Here is a 16,580-nt window from a genome sequence, read left to right as displayed (position 1 = left end):
GGAAGCCCTATTCTTGGTACACTCTGTGCAGTGATGTCACCTGACTCTAAGTCTAGCTGGCTCTGAAACAGGGGTCTGAGAGGTAAAACTAGCTGACAACACACAGAGCCCCAGAGGGCAGCCTCTGGGATGACTCTTCTCTTCCTAACGTCCTCTACTTTCCCTTCATCCCTGATTCCTCCATTTTTGTCTTTCCCCTTGTTTGCTCATTCCTATTCTCCCTCCTTCCCTCATTGTGCTAATTAAATTATTAGATTAATATTCAAAATCATATCAAAATAGTATCTTATGTTTCCTAGCCAATAAAACATTACCTTATTTTATTTATTTATTTATTTTTTTGCGGTACGCGGGCCTCTCACTGTTGTGGCCTCTCCCGTTGAGGAGTACAGGCTCTGGACACGCAGGCTCAGCGGCCATGGCTCACGGGCCCAGCCGCTCCGCGGCATGTGGGATCCTCCCGGACCGGTGCACGAACCCGTGTCCCCCGCATCGGCAGGCGGACTCTCAACCACTGCGCCACCAGGGAAGCCCCATTACCTTACTTTTTAAATTGTCTGTTTCATTTGAAATTTAGGCATTGTATGTTTTAAGGTAGATGTTAGGTATTTTATAGATCCTTCCCTTCCTCAATTTGTAGGGTAGCTGAAAATAGTGTGACAGAACAGTAGAGAGTGAAGCAAGAAAGTCCATGAACTCCCAATTATGTGGGAATAGAAATACCTGGAGAGGCTGAGTGTAAACAAAATAATCTTTTTATCTGTCCTATCAGTTCTCTGTTAAAGTCCTAAGTTATTATTGTTACTGTGATGGTTATTATTTTGGTAGTATTATGGATGTCTCGAGGAGTGTGTTATGGAAGACGGTGTTGGATGGAGAGAAAGCTTTGGTAGCAGAATTTCAAATATCTTAGTCTAACACTATTACAGCTTGGTCTTTAGAATTTACAGTCTGAGAGACTGAGCACAAGTAGATTACAAGTAGGTTAAGGAATGTACGCTCTTCATGCTCATGGGCATGTTTATTTGTAAAAGAGGCTAAGCTCTAATTCAGGAAAACTCCAGGGACTTACTTAAAATGACCAACAATATCTGAAAGAGGTCTGTAGGGGAAGATGTGCACAGTTAGCATTCAGCACTGCTGCCTGCTTCCTCCTCCTAGAAACTCCTTGCTTCTTATTCCCCTGTTTCTCTTTCTACTTCTCTGACTTCAGTTTCTATGCAGGATCTTTCAACACTCAGATTTAGACTGTGTATTGCAGACAAGTGCATGGCAGAGGGAGGGATAGAGAAAATGAGGAGGAAAGTTGACTTTCCTGAAAAGATTTCACAGTGGAACTTTACTATTTGGTTTAGATGTTTAGGAATTGATAAAGTTCAAGGACACATTCCAAAGCCAACTGAAATGAGCTTTGGACTGTCTGTTGCTGTATTTGTATTGACCTTCATTTCAGGTTATAAATGTGGCTTGTCCTTTTTCTTTTGTGGAGATACCTGAAATAATCTTGAGTAGGGGTCATCTTGCTTTAGTTAGTTATCTTTTTTTTTTTTTAATCAAGAAATGTGTATTCTTCTGGATGGAAGGCTGTCAAGATTCCAGCCCACAGTGATTCACTGTATAATGTTGGTCAAATTAATCCCTCATGAGTGTCAACTTCCTTATCCATATAATGAGCTAAATGGAGTAGATAAGCTTAAAGGTCTCTTTCAGTTTTGACTCAGTGATTAGGAGGACATTAGGGAACTTTGATAAGGCTATTTTAGTAGAGGATTTGAAACGGAAGCATCCGGAAGGAAAATGGAGGAGGTAACGAATGTGGATTATATTTGGGCAGCTTGACTAGAAGAAGGAGAGAAATTTGACAACAGTTAGAGGAGAGAGCAGGGTCAAAAGAAAATTTTCAAGATAACAAAATTTTCTGCTTTTTTGAAGGCACAAAGGAAGCGGCCAAAGAAAAGGGAGCACCTGAAATGTGAAGTGGTTGGGTGATGAAACAAACAAGATCCTGTTGGAGGTTGAGAGATGCTTTAAGTAAAGGAAGGAGCTACCCTACCTCCTGTGGGATGGAAGAGAAGGGCAAAAGGATAGGTAAAAAGATGGACACTACAGTGTGGTAGAGAGAATTCCTTGAATTTCTTCTAGAAAAGGTGAAAAGTGAGGTGTTTGCCAGGAGTTGGAAGGGTAGGATGGGAAAAGGAGTTAAGAAAGATGCATCTTTGGAAGAGCTTTTAAAGTCTGTCTGCTGTGAACTCAGTGAGAGATGATTAATGGGAATATCTGTTGGAAGTTGGATGGTGAATCAAAAAGCCAACCTTTTTTGTTCATTTTGTTTTATATTTTTAGATTTGTGATTTTTGTTCCCCAACAACTCTGGGTGTCAGTTGGTCACTAGTACTGTAGGCAGCTTGCTTTGTTCTCACTGTTTTTTTGACCTGAGACCCTGTTTCTCAAGAACCTCCCTATGAATTAATTTTTACAAAGCATTCTGTCATTTTGGGGCAATACTAGCTAATGTGGTTAAAATAAAAGTGACCTTAAATGGACATTCTGTTATTAAGTACTATTGCTATAAAGTTTATATATAATATATGCTTTAATTTAGCATTATAAATGAAGAAACATTTTGACTTTTTTACTTAATAAGTGATGTGCAGTGTGATTAGAAAAATCAAATATTTTCAAAACTTTTTTGCTCAATCATTTCTTATGAGGATTTTTCAAGAAACTCATGTTTTTACTGCCGTTTCCTTGTAGCCCTGAAGGAAACCCGTTGTAATGAAATGAAGGAACCCATTGTAGGTGCTATTTCAACCATTGATGGAATATAGAAAGGATTTGGGATGAAATTAACTCTAAGATTGCTGTGTTCTGTGTGATTCAAGCGGGTGTGTATTGAGCAGTTTTAAGATTACAGACATAATTGTGATAGTTCCTTTTTTACAAAATGGTTTTATCATTGTGGTTATATATAACCTAGTTATTGAATACAATGTTTTTGAAAGTGTTCATTTCTTTTAAAATAATCTTAGACATGGTTTACTTTTTGAAAATGTCATCTATTGTAAACATTTCTATCTTGGAAAAAGGTTATACATTCACATGGCTCGAACGTCAAAAAATATATAAAAGAATACTTCATTGAAAAGTTTCCCTTGACCACATTCCTCCAATATGTCTCCTTCACAGGGCAACCAATGTTGTTAGTTTTTTTTTTTGTTGTTAAGAAATATCATTTTAGAGTTATTTTAAGCATATTCAAATACATGTATAACCCTCCCCTTTTTCCTACACAAGTAGTAGCACACTGTACCTGTATGCTTCCTTATTCTTTTTTTAATATCTGCACAACATTTCATTGTATTGGTGTACCATAACTTGTCTTCCCTGTTGATGAATATTTAGGTAGTTTCCAAACTTTTACTATTGTAAACAATGCTAAGGTGAATAAACATATTGTATATACATTATTTTGCATGTGTAACAGGATTGCTGAATTTACTTTAAATTAATCACATCAAAGAAAGCATCACCTGTCACATTTTAAGGCAACAGGCTTTTGGACATGAATATAGAAAGTGCAGATTGAAATTTAAGGTTGTGTTGAGGCATTGAAAATAAATAAAAACCTTACTTTGTTATCCTGTCTGGTATTTTGTCTTATTTTTTAAAAACTATTTTTGAGGCTTCTTTTTGAATACAATAATAGACAAAATATTTCAAGCTGCTATTTGTAAGTACTTTTCTGGCAGATAGCACATTGTGGGGGCAGTCTTTATTCCCCATAGATGAAAAGCCACTTTTGATGTTATATTTTCTGTATCTTTCCTTTTTTTCCATTGGATTTGGAAATACTGGAGACATTTTGCAAGGCATAAGAAATTTGACTAGATAATGCGATATACACAGCTGGTAAATATCATCTTGAGTTGAAGTTGCAGGATTTAACATTTGTGTTATTTTATTGACTTATATTTCAGTAATTCTCATGTTTTCTGTATTTAACCAATGGTTCTTTATAGATATCAAATAAATGATATATGACTAAATATAAATCAGTTTAAAACCTTAGTACTGGCAAAGTCACCAGGCTGCTGTCTGTGGTCACCTGAATAGTTAACCAGCTGACTAGGTCATAAGCCGACCCCTCTTACACTGTAGTCATACGTGTTCCCTGGATATGCAGAAAGAGGTTCTCGAAAGTTTTGTTTTAAAAGTTAAAATATTTGAATAATTATTTTATTATTGACTTAAAAATTGAATATTATCTTATTGAACTTGAAGGGTTTGTATTCAGTAGTTAAGAAACACTGATATTGAGGAAAGTTAAGGAGGAAAAAGAATTAGGAGGTTGTAATCAGTGTCCCCTACATCTGCGTTTGGAAAAGTAATCATTACTTAAAGAAACTCTCTGGAATCTCTTCATGTTTATTTGTCGTGTACAGTATTTTATATTAAATGCTTTGCACAGTACTATAGGAAGCCCGCTGTAAGTCATAATTTAATTATTATTGTCTAAAAATCCTTGTAGCAGCACATTCTAAGGCAGCTCTCTAGCGTCAGTGGGAGAGAGGAAGGGATATAACTTTTGTATCTGTCGCCTAAACTGTTAACTTAGTCACGTGCCCAGACTGAGAAATTGCCTGGTGTAGTGGTCAGGATGCGGACTTCCAAGCACGGCCCCAGATGTACTGTCTGAGAGTCAGGAATGATTTATGATTAACTAATAGAGAAGGCACTTGGAAATTGGTGAGGACATCAGATAACAGAGGTATTGCAAAAGCAGTTTGAAGGAAGTGCCCAAATCATAGGCTTTGCGACCAAGTCACCCCTTGTAAAGATCCCACCACAAATCTAGTGCTATCTCAGTGTTTTCTCTTGTCCTTGAAATGCTAACCTAGACCTGACCTGGAGCTGCCGAATTTCAGATTAGAGAGACACTTTAATCTCTTCTAAGAAGCTGAGCTTGCTTCAAGCTTTATTAACTTAGTTCATGATTATCTAAAATAGTCTTAGTCCTGTTTACCATAGATAACTCTACTTCTGTTCTGAAACAGTAAAGCCAAATGTCATTGGGATCCAGGCCCATACTGCCAGTTGCCAGTAGGGTAACTCTACTTAGATGTACCATAGGCACCTCAAACCCAGCCGGCCTGTAACTGAATTCGTCGTCTTGTCCCAGACCTGATCCTCTCTCTTTCATTCTTTCAATGTACTAGGCACTGAGTATCCCAAGATGAATAAAACCGGACATGTTCTCTGTCTTGGACATTAAGTGCAATGGGAATTCATGGAAGGCCTAAACTTCAAAAAACAGTTTTTTTTTAACACCTTAAAAAACTAAAAATAGAACTGCCATATGACCCAGCAATCCCACTACTGGGCATATACCCTGGGAAAGCCATAATTCAAAAAGAGTCATGTACCACAATGTTCATTGCAGCACTGTTTACAATTGCCAGGACATGGAAGCAACCTAAGTGTCCATCATCGGATGAATGGATAAAGAAGATGTGGCACATATATACAATGGAATATTACTCAGCCACAAGAAGGAACAAAATTGAGTTATTTGTAATGTGGTGAATGGACCTAGAGTCTGTCATACAGAGTGAAGTAAGTCAGAAAGAGAAAAATACCGGATGCTAATGCACATATATGGAATCTAAAAGAATGGTACTGACGAACCTAGTGGCAGAGCAGGAATAAAGATGCAGACATAGAGAACGGACTGGAGGACACAGCGGGGGAGAGGAAGCTGGGACGAAGTGAGAGAGTAGCATTGACATATATACACTACCAAATGTAAAATGGATGGCTAGTGGGAAGCAGCCACATAGCACAGGGAGATCAGCTCAATGCTTTGTGATGACCTAGAGGGGTGGGATAGGGAGGGTGGGAGAGATATGGGGACATATGTATACTTATAGCTGATTCACTTTATTGTACAACAGAAACTAACACAACATTGTAAGGCAATTATACTCCAATAAAGATTAAAAAAAAAAGTTTATCCTTGTTTGTAGACTGGATTGGAGTGAGTCGAGGAGAGTGGTGAGGAGAGTGATTGAGGCCATTGGAGAAATCGAGGAGTGAGGTCATGGTGGCATGCACCAGAGTGGCGGCAGTGGCGATAGAAGTGGTGGATAGATGAACCAAATTTTGGAATTAGAATCAGTGGCACTTGGTGATGGACTGAATGGTGGGGGCGTGCTCTGGAGATCCCATGTCAAAGGTGATTCCCAGGTTTCTGGCTCAAACAGTAGCATCAGCCTGGTGCCACATACTGAGATACGAAACCCTACACTGGAGAACAGGTTGGGGAGCAGCAGCAAGAGTTCAATTTTGAGAATTATTAGACTTGAAGTATCTTTAGGAGAGTCAACTGTCTCTTGTACGTTTCCTCTTATCAATGACATTAATTCTCTTCATGCAGGCTAGAAGCCCAGAAGTTATCCATGATTCTTTTTCCTCACTCTCTACATTCAGTAAGTCGTGAACTCTTGTCAATTCTGTACTTCTTTAGAGTTTTCTGGACTCTTTTCTCCCCTTTCTCCATCATTAGTGATTATTTTAAGCATTGGTCATTTTCCCCTGGACTATTGCGCTAGCTTCCTAATAATCTCCATCTCCTGTTATCCTCTCTTCAGTCCAAAGTTTTCCACACCTTCTTCTGCCAGAGCACAAAGGGCTCTTCTGTGGTGGGGGGTAGAGGGACATTGTCCAGGCTCTTCCACCACTGTTTCAACCAGAAGAGCTTTGCTTTTTTTTTTTTTTTTTTTTTTTTGGTACGCGGGCCTCTGGCTGTTATGGCTTCTCCCGTTGCGGAGCACAGGCTCCGGACGCGCAGGCTCAGCGGCCATGGCTCACGGGCCCAGCCGCTCCACGGCACGTGGGATCCTCCCGGACCGGGCACGAACCCGTGTCCCTTGCATCGGCAGGCGGACTCTCAACCACTGCGCCACCAGGGAAGCCCGAGCTTTGCTTTTTTTACATCTTGGGTTTCTGTGTAAAATTTCATTTGAAGACGCATTAAAAATAACATAGGTCAATAAAAACTGGAAAACCTCTTTCCCTAGTGAATCTTCATCCTGCAAACAGTTACGTGGATGATATTTCTAAAATGAATCCGATCGTTTCATTCACTGCTTAAAACCTTTCAATGCCTCACTATTACCTTTAGGGTGAGGTTTAAAATTTGTAGCATATCCACAAGATCTTTCGTGATCTGGCTTAATTTCCCCAACTCATCTTCTAACATTCTAGTCTCACCCTTATTTGTTCCCCAGTTTCTTTCAGTCCCCCAAGCCTATTTGCCTTGATTCTGGTTTGCTTCCCTTCCTCCATCCCCTTTGCCACACCATTCCCTTTTACCAGTTCTTTGAAGCCCTGCTCAGGTGTTGTCATTCCTATGAGACATTTGTGGGTCATCTCTAGACAAAGTTAATTACTCTCTTCTCTGTACCATTTCCCTGCCCCCATACTTATACTAGTTTGCATACAGAGCACTGAACTTGAATCATGTGCTTACATGTCTGTCTTAGACTTAAGAGGCCATGAACTCCTTGGGCGTTGGGCCCACTGTATCTTTTGTCTGTGTGTTGTAAACCTAGTCCTGGCCTATGGTGGACTTCAGTCAGTGTTTGTTGAAGCAAATGGAGCCAAAATTGGCAGCAAGTGCTGCTAGGTTTTGTTAATTCTTAGAGATTCAAGGTGTTTGGAATATAAATATTGCGTCCTTTGGTGCCCCCAGAGCCAGTCCAATTCTAGACCAATGCTTGGGATATGAATGCATGTTGATATGAGAATAATTGTTCTACTTCAAATATGTCTGGCCCCATCTGATATCAAGTAGCTTGCAGGATGGCTTTTAGGAGTGCATAAAGATGTGCGGTTTGGCACAATTTAAAAAAAGCTTTATTGAGATATAATTTACATACCATAACACCCACCCATCTATACAGCAGTTTTCAGTATGCAGATTTGTGCATCCATCACTGTAATGTAATTTTAGAACATTTTCAGCCCTCCAGAAGGAAAGCTTGTGCGCATTAATGGTCACTCTCTGCTCTCTCCCACCCCCTCCTAGTACTGGGCACCCTGTAGACTATTTTCTGCCTTTGTAGAGTTGCCTATATGGTCTTTTATGACTAGATTCTTTCACTTAGCATAGTGTTTTTGAGGTTCATTCATGTTTTAGCATGTATCAGTACTTCATTCCTTTTGTTTAATGCTGAATAATGTTATATGTGTGGGTGGACAAATTTCTATTTATCCATTCATCATTTGGTGGACATTTGGATTGTTTCTACTTTTTGGCTTTCATAAAATACTGCTGTGAAAATTTATGGACAGGTTTTGTGTGGACATAACGTTTTCATTTTTCTTGCATATATACCCAGAAGTAAAAATTGCTGGACCTTGTGGCACGTCTCTGTTTAACTGCCAAACTATTTTCCAAAGTGGTTGCACCATTTTACGTTCTCCCCAGCAGTGTGTGAGGGTTTTAGCTTCGCCTCCTCACCAATACTTGTTACTGTCTTTTTATTGTAGCCATTCTAGTGGGTTTGAAGTGGTTTCTCATTTTCCTAATAACTAATAATGCTAGGAATATTTTCATGTGCTTATTGGCCATTTCTATGTTTTCTTTGGAGAAATGTGTTATTCAAACCCTTTGTCATTCTTTTTTTTTTTTTTTTTTTTTTTTGTGGTACGTGGGCCTCTCCCTGTTGTGGTCTCTCCCGTTGCGGAGCACAGGCTCCGGACGCGCAGGCTCAGCGGCCATGGCTCATGGGCCCAGCCGCTCCGCTGCATGTGGGATCTTCCCGGACCGGAGCACGAACCCGTGTCCTCTGCATTGGCAGGTGCACTCTCAACCACTGCGCCACCAGGGAAGCCCTGTCATTCTTTAATTGGGTTTTTTTTTTTTTTGTCTTTTTATTATTAAATTTTAAGTTTCTTTGTAGATGCTGGATGCAAGTCCCTTATCAGACATATGATTTATAAATATTTTCTCTCCTTCTGTTGGTTGCCTTTTCACTTTATTGGTGGTGTCATTTGAAGCACAGACATTTTAAATTTTGATCAAGTTTAGTTAGCAAGTCTTCCCTTTTTTGCTTGTGCTTTTAGTACATATCTAAGAAATCATGGCTTAACTCTGGTGCAATTTCTTCAACTTCTCTTTTTCCACTGAACTTTTTTCTTCAATCCCAAAGTGGCTATGGAATCCTTGTCATTTATCTGAGAGCCTGTGACTTGTTACAGCCCCAGGATCAGTTTCACAAAGCCAGGTGCATAAATCAGATAGGCCAAAATTGCATGCGTGCTTGGAGGTGGTGGTGAGGATGGTAACTGTTTGTCTTGCCAGTCTGGAAGAGGTATTTGCTAGAATCTGTTAATGGTGAATAAAAGCTTTTTAAATGTAGATCCAAATAGTGTATAAACAGGCTTTGCGCTCTTTTACTAAATGTTTGAGGAATACCATCTAAGTTAACTACGTGCTGGAATCTTAGATTGTGGTTTACACTTGTACGTATGTAGTAAGAGATTTACAAAAGGGGAGTATTTGGGTGAAACCTCCCAGTGTAGGTTGACCACTGGGAGACGCATAACATCCAGACTCAGGCCTGCTATGTGAAATTTTTCAACATGCGAATAACCCTAGTAGTCTTTATTTTTTATTTGACATTTTGAAATATGGGTTGTTTGTGATGATTCTGGTACAATTCCCTGCTCTTCCTCTTAGTGCCAGTTTAAGAAATTGCTAATTGTCCATTCTTGCTGGAAAGTACTGATTTCCATTTGAATATAACAGTCTTTTTGCTGAAACTTTCCTGTGGTTGATTCGAGCAAATACAAGAAGCCTTCTGTTTGTGGACTGAATGTTCAGCCAGCCATGACGTGGCCACTATTCTCAATGAAGCTTATTCATCACTTTCCGTGCTGGTGCATTATACGGGCCTTGCTGAGGATCCTGGGGACTTTGAATGGAGAGCTTCTCCTCTGCTTACCTCCATACACTGTCGGTATTAAGGGATTCTGTTCTTGATCTTTTCCAGACCTTGTGGATAATTAGATCTTTTTGTTTTCCGTTGATTCCCAATAGTGTCTTGCAGATGACAGGCGCTGATTGAGAACTTGTTCTTTTTCTAAGAACGGAATGGCAATTAATGCTCTTAGGAGAAAGTTTTTTGTTTTCTTCTCCTATACATGAACAATTTATCTTCGATCCAATGTCATTTTACACAGGCATAGGCGATATTATGTTTTTGTAAAATAAAATAAAATGAAATGGCTGTTGATGATGTTAGATTCAAGGCTTATTACTCTTTAGGTAAATTAAACTTTTTAATATTTAATCTTGTATACTTGTTGAATAATTAGATTAAGTTTACAGGTTAATTGCTGAATTTCATTTATATAGGTAGAGCTGTAGAGATACAACAGTGGTTATTTGTTCCAGTTCATGACTAGAAGGCAGTCAAAGTTGTTATAAAACTAAGCCTATTATATACTTTGGTAAAATCATGTGCCCTGAAACACAGCAGGCACTTATTATGAGAGCCTGGTCAGACACCGTCAGACCACCATATCATGGCTCTTCAGCCTGTTTCACAACAGTACTGTTATGATAAGCAGTGTTCCCTGTGTGTGTTAGTTATGGCCATTGGGGGTATAAATATCCATGATAGAATAATATTTGAATTGTTTTTGACTACATCTAACACAAGCTTATTTTTTTTTCACAATATTTCATGAAAATGGTATATGCTTGCTCTACATTCCGCACTCCTGTTGCTTTCTCTCAGGAGTCACTGAGTTTCAGGGACTCACTAAGCCTGTGACCTCTATTCTAAGAAAAAGCCTAGCTCTGGATCTCAGTGGAGTTTACACTGTGTGTGGGAGGGCTGCACTTTCCCTGAAGACTGGGTCCTTCCAGAGGAGCTGGCTGGCTCAACAATTTTCATTTCAGGGACTCAGACTTGCCCTGGGGACATTTCAGGAAATACGAATTTCTTCCAGCCAAGGGACCCTCCCTCCCCACTTACCACCACACACACACCCCATACCCTTTAGAGATTCCTTGAACCCATAGAATTCTCTTGATTGAAAGTGAGTCTTGGTTTGTTACTTACTGAGGTAAGCACCTCAGACCTTCTGTGGTCCAGAACTAACTTCTGGGGAGTCTCAGGAGACCCTAGAATTGCCCTGGGACTAACAGTGAGGTACCTCCTCTTATTCCCCTTTGTAGCTCCTGTAGTATCTACAATACTGCTCTGTTCATAGAATGTGCAAAATAAATGTGTTGGCTACAACTCTTCTTTTTTTTTTTTTTATGAAAGCTTCTTTCTTTCTTTATTTTATTTTTGGCTGTGTTGGGTCTTCGTTTCTGCGCGAGGGCTTTCTCTAGTTGCGGCGAGCGGGAGCCACTCTTCATCGCGGTGCGCGGGCCTCTCACTATCGCGGCCCTCTCACTATCGCGGCCCTCTCACTATCGCGGCCTCTCTTGTTGCGTAGCACAGGCTCCAGACGCACAGGCTCAGTAGTTGTGGCCCACGGGCCTAGTCGCTCCGCGGCATTTGGGGTCTTCCCAGACCGGGGCTCGAACCCGTGTCCCCTGCGTTGGCAGGCAGATTCTCAACCACTGCACCACCAAGGAAGCCTCAGCTACAACTTCTTCTCCACTGATACATGTGAATCTATTTAGATTATTTAAGCCCAATATCATTCTAGAATTTCACATTTCACCCCAGATACCTCCCCTGTTTCTTGGCAACACACGCACTGTTCTTGTGTTTACTGAACTTTCACATTTTCATTCCAGAATTTCCCATTTTATCCCAGTATCTCTCCTGTCTCTCAGTAACACACTCACTCCTCATTCTTATACTTACTGATTTCTCCCTAGTTTAATCACTTACTAAGTGAACAACTGTCTGATTACAGATTCTGACCCATATTGATAAGCAAGGAATATTATGCATATTATACCTTTAAAAAATTTTCTCTAATGATACAGGTGTGCTCCAGGATGACAATTATGAACCTCAAGGTTATGTAATTTTCATAAGTTTTAGGTTGTCCACATTATCTCTCTAGGTAGCCCACAAACAGATGAAGACTTGGCTTAAAAACAACTCTTCCCACAGAGAAATAGGATGTGACTCTAAATTCCTTGATTTCTCTGTTTTAATTCTGATCTAAACTTATATGTAATAGTTGATAATTATTTATTCATTTGAGTAGGATCTGTGATATAAGACAAGTGATTTTTTTTTCTTGAAAATAGTTTGTTCTGATTGCAACAGGTCAACATATTCTAGGTGAATTATGCTGAATAAAAACTCCATATTGTCTCTTCTTAAAAAAAATAAAATAAAAAAATGAAACATTTCTCTAAGTCATTCTCTCTTGCCTGTTTTCCTTGACATATGCAGGTTTCTTCACTTTCCACCTAGATTATTTTCCAGTATGTTCATAACTGGTCTCTATCTCTCCCTGTTCTCTCTCCCTTCAAATCTGCCTACTGTACTTCTGAAAGAATACCTTTATGAAAATATAAACACGTCCTTCTCCTGGTTATAAAAATGGTCAGTGATTCCCTCTTGCGTTTTGGGTAGAGCCCAAAGCCTAAACTATAAAGTCATACAAGTTCCTTTGAATCTTTGTAGCTTAACTTTCTGCACTTTTACTGTTTATTACTTTGCCTCAAAGTCTGTGCTGTAAACATACCATCTACTTTTATGACCCCCAGGCTTTTGCAGATGCTCTTCCTCTGCCTGAGATGCCTTTCACGTCTCACTATGTCTGATGTATCCTTTGCAGCTCAAAGGTTATCTCCTCTCTGGAGCCTCTCTGAACACGCCATTTGTCTTCGTCTGTGCTCATACAGTATTGTATTATATATAGTACTTCTGTTATATCACTTTATTGCTTTGTGTACCAATACTTTTGTAAAATGTAATAAAAATGAAATAGAAAAATGAGGTGTAAAGAAGACATAGAAAATAGAAACCTCATTTTAAAATTATTAGATTCAGCAGCCCTAAAATTACTAGGTTTCTAAATGTTTATGCTCAGTTTTGAACTTAACTATGTTTTTATGGACCAACAGCAAACAATTCACAGGTCGTCACTGGTCCACAGGTCACAGTTTGAGTAGCACTGTTTTATAACATTTATCAAACAGTTTTACAGTTATTTGCATGCATATTTGCTTTCCTGACTAGACTGGGGTTGTGTCTTTTTTATCTTGTGTTTTCCTTTATCTGGCTTCTCATCCTTTGTCCCCTAATCTCCCCCCCGACACCCCGGTCATCCCCTCCCCCCCAAAACCAGGTCTTAAAATAGTACGTGACAGAGTTAATCAGTGAATGTTCATTGAAGGATTTAAGTATAGCAGTGGTCTCATTACCGTATAATCACAACTGACTTGCATTTCAGTTCGCAAAGTCACATGGGTAGAGCTTTGTGTTAGTTCATACGGGTATTGCTTTGAACTTCATGATGCCATAGTGAAGTACTGTTGGGGAAGGGGCTTGCTGACTCAGTCTGAAGTAGATTCACTTGTGTTGTACTCTGCCTAATTTCGGTAGTCTCTGAGAAATCTTGCATGCAACACACGTCCACATTCTTAGCACAAGTGATAAAATAGCTCTCTGCTGTAGGGGAGGAGCAGAGAACTAGTAACACCACTGAAGCAACTTTTTAGCAAATACTTGTTTTGAGGAGAATGTTTGTTGCCAGTTACAAATGAAATGCTTTTAATTTTTCTGGTTTTACTGACACACTACACGCAGATGCCAGGTCTCCCACCCTTGGGGACATCCAGCCCTCACACCCCTCCTTCCATCCCCATTCACAGTTCATTACTCAGTTTAGAATCTGCATTTTTGAAAGTTGTAGTTATCCAGCTTCAGAAGCTTAGAACTTGTCCCATATCTGTGATCTTGGAACAGTGTTCTGCTATGGTGGAAAGCAGTGGAAATCTGAGTTCCAGCCCAGGCTTTTCTGATAGTTGACTGCATGACTCTGGGCAAGTCATACTCCCCTTATAACTTGAGTCCTCATTGGAAAATCCAGACTAGATGATTTATAGGGTTGTTTTTTAACTCTCCCCTTTGGTCCCTGTGGGAGTCGACGTTTGCCTGCTTTGATTTTGGTCATTTAACTCTGGCTGGTGATCTTCATATACTGTCATGTACATCGTGTGCCAGCAGTTACCATATTATATTGACATTCTCGCCCTATTAATGTTGGTTGACTTGTTAAGCTGAACTCTGTCCTTTGTTTTTGCTACAGAGCTTTGTTTAGCACTCTGCCTACCGGGGAACAAACCTTGCATCAGTTGCATATTTGATATCCAACTAATATATTACAGAACTGTTTCAGGTTGTGGACGTCATGAAGCCCAGTTGGAGAGATGCTGATCAGTCCCACGACTGTGTAAAGCAGGTGAGAGTTGTGGTTATTCATTCACTGTTCTCCTCTGGAGGGTCTCATTGATTATTAGCTTGATGGAGGATCTGAGTTGGTAGTCCTCTGTCTGGGCCTTCTTGGCCTCGGGCAGCTGAGAGAAAGATATGAGTTCTCTGCCCACAGACTGTCCAGCCCTGTGGGGCAGCCTGCCAAGAGTCTCAAGTCACATGCCCAGGGAGTTGCTGCTACATTTTTTCTTCCTTGTCTTTTTCAAGGCTGCTGTTGTTGGGCTCTGTGCCTGGTGTCCCTGAATTGTAGCTCTTTTAATTCTCTGGGTGGTGAACTCCAAACATCGTTGAGCAGCCGGTGCAATCTTTATTGGGGCTGGATTACCTCCACCGAGTAGACCAAGCGTGTTTTTATGATATCACCAGGCAAGACTTGCAGCTGTGACCCGTACACTGAGCCCACAGTCCTCAGTCCCCACAGCGTGCCCCTGAATATCCCCATGCCGGGGTGTGCAGGGCTGTGGTGTGAGCTGTAGCTTGTCCTCACCCGCTTCTCTAGGTAGGTATTCCATTGCTCATTCCATTTGCAGAGCTGAGCCCTGAGCCTCTTTGTAAGATCTTTTATACACCAAAGTGCTCAGACGCCACGAGGAAGGTTAGTACTTGGAGTTGTATTGCAGTGGTGGTGACGGATTAAAACTGAGCCCCTACACACGTTTTCCTAGGCTACGGGTTTGTGAAATGGTTCACAAGTTTAGAAGTTTAGTAGATGGATATCTAGTGGAATGAAACTAATTAAGTTTATTGCACCACTAGCCTTAACTTTCCTTAACGTGGTGTTCTAAGTAACAGCCGTGGTTTTAGGATGATCCCATTACCGTGAGTCACCTATTCTGCTGAGAAATATGGAGAAGAGACTGTGAGTCTGGAGAACTTAGAAAATTTTCTTTTCTTCTTCTTTGTGTGGCCTTTTCTTTCCATTTAATTTCTGTGTTCTCTCTCTTATGTGAGAGGCACTAACGAATTCATGTAAAACCTGTATTTTAATGTTGACCCATCTGCTTTCCAGTTGTTTAGCCTTGGGAGAATTTATTATCCTCTCTGAGCTATAGTTTCCTTCCTAGTAAAAACAAGATACTGCCACTACTATTTTAAACATTAAGCATCATGTGAAGGTGTGTACCTGGTGTGGTACCCGGCTGACCTACGGAAGGGTGATAAAGGATCCTTGCCATTTTCCTGTTACTTTGAGCATACACAATGTTTCTTACTATAAATCCCTCATTTGTACCTGTAGTGAAAATGTTACAAATGGCATCAAGTAGAAATCGAGGCACGTAATGAAAAAAGTTTAGTGAACGTTTCTTGGGCACCAGGCACTGTGAGTGGAGGAGAAGACAGCTTCCCTGAGCTGTTGGCAGTCTCACGGGTAATACAGGGAAGCAAGCGGTGTTTGCAGAGGGTGTGATGGGTGCTGTGGCGGTGTGGCTGGTGTGCTCTGCAACTGTGGAAGCAGGCCACTCGCTTCTAAGGCGAGAGGAGCAGAAGGGATGGCAGAAAGTCAGGGGAGAGTTCCTGGAGGAATGGGGTTTTGAACTGTGGCTTGTTGAAGAGAGGAAGGAGGTTCCAGGCTGAGGGAACTACACGCAAAAGACCAAAAAGTGTAAAGTAGCGTGGGGCGTGCAGCGCAAGTCGTTCAGGCTGGCTTCATTGTAGCGATGTGTGACACGGCCAGTGCTGGACGGTGGAGCTGCTGATGACCGGCCCATGGAAGGCCTTTCTGTCATGCTGAGAAACTTGGTTTGTCTCTTGGGGAGAACGGGCTCGTCATCGCAAGGCTCTCTTCTGAGGTGTGGCATGATCAAATTTGCATTTTAGAAGCATCCATCTGGTGCGAGGGCATGGAATCTGTTGGTGGGAGACAAGGTGAGGAGAAGGGGGGACATATGCTAAGAGGCTGGTGCAGGGGTTCAGAGGAGAGATGAAGATGGCAGAAGGGATGAAGAGGAGGACACCAACTGAGAGTAACTGAGGAGGTAAGAATCTGCGACTCCTTCATCTTGAATGAAAAAGCATCTGGGGGAATCTCCTAGGTTCTTGTCTTGGCTGCATAGGAATGGAGAATAATAGAGGAGGAAGGTCAGGTTTTGGAAGAAG

The 16,580-nt window shown here is 40.7% G+C and overlaps 1 protein-coding gene across 1 annotated transcript in view; it reads left to right on the top strand.

Annotated features, from left to right (window-relative positions):
* The window catches only part of IGSF11 (immunoglobulin superfamily member 11), a 137,632-nt gene that overhangs the window by 23,660 nt on the left and 97,392 nt on the right, over positions 1–16,580 (top strand). The window contains exon 2 of the mRNA XM_027105287.1: positions 14,389–14,451. The gene's annotated coding sequence lies outside the window, so the exon portion shown is untranslated. The remainder of the gene's footprint in view (positions 1–14,388; positions 14,452–16,580) is intronic.

The sequence above is a fragment of the Aethalodelphis obliquidens genome, unplaced genomic scaffold (assembly GCF_003676395.1).
Source record: "Aethalodelphis obliquidens isolate GAN/ISIS:26980383/991018 unplaced genomic scaffold, ASM367639v1 scaffold1, whole genome shotgun sequence".
Taxonomy (NCBI): Eukaryota; Metazoa; Chordata; class Mammalia; order Artiodactyla; family Delphinidae; genus Aethalodelphis; species Aethalodelphis obliquidens.
The sequence above is the reverse complement of the archived record's forward strand: the minus strand, read 5'-3'. Positions and strand labels throughout refer to the sequence as shown.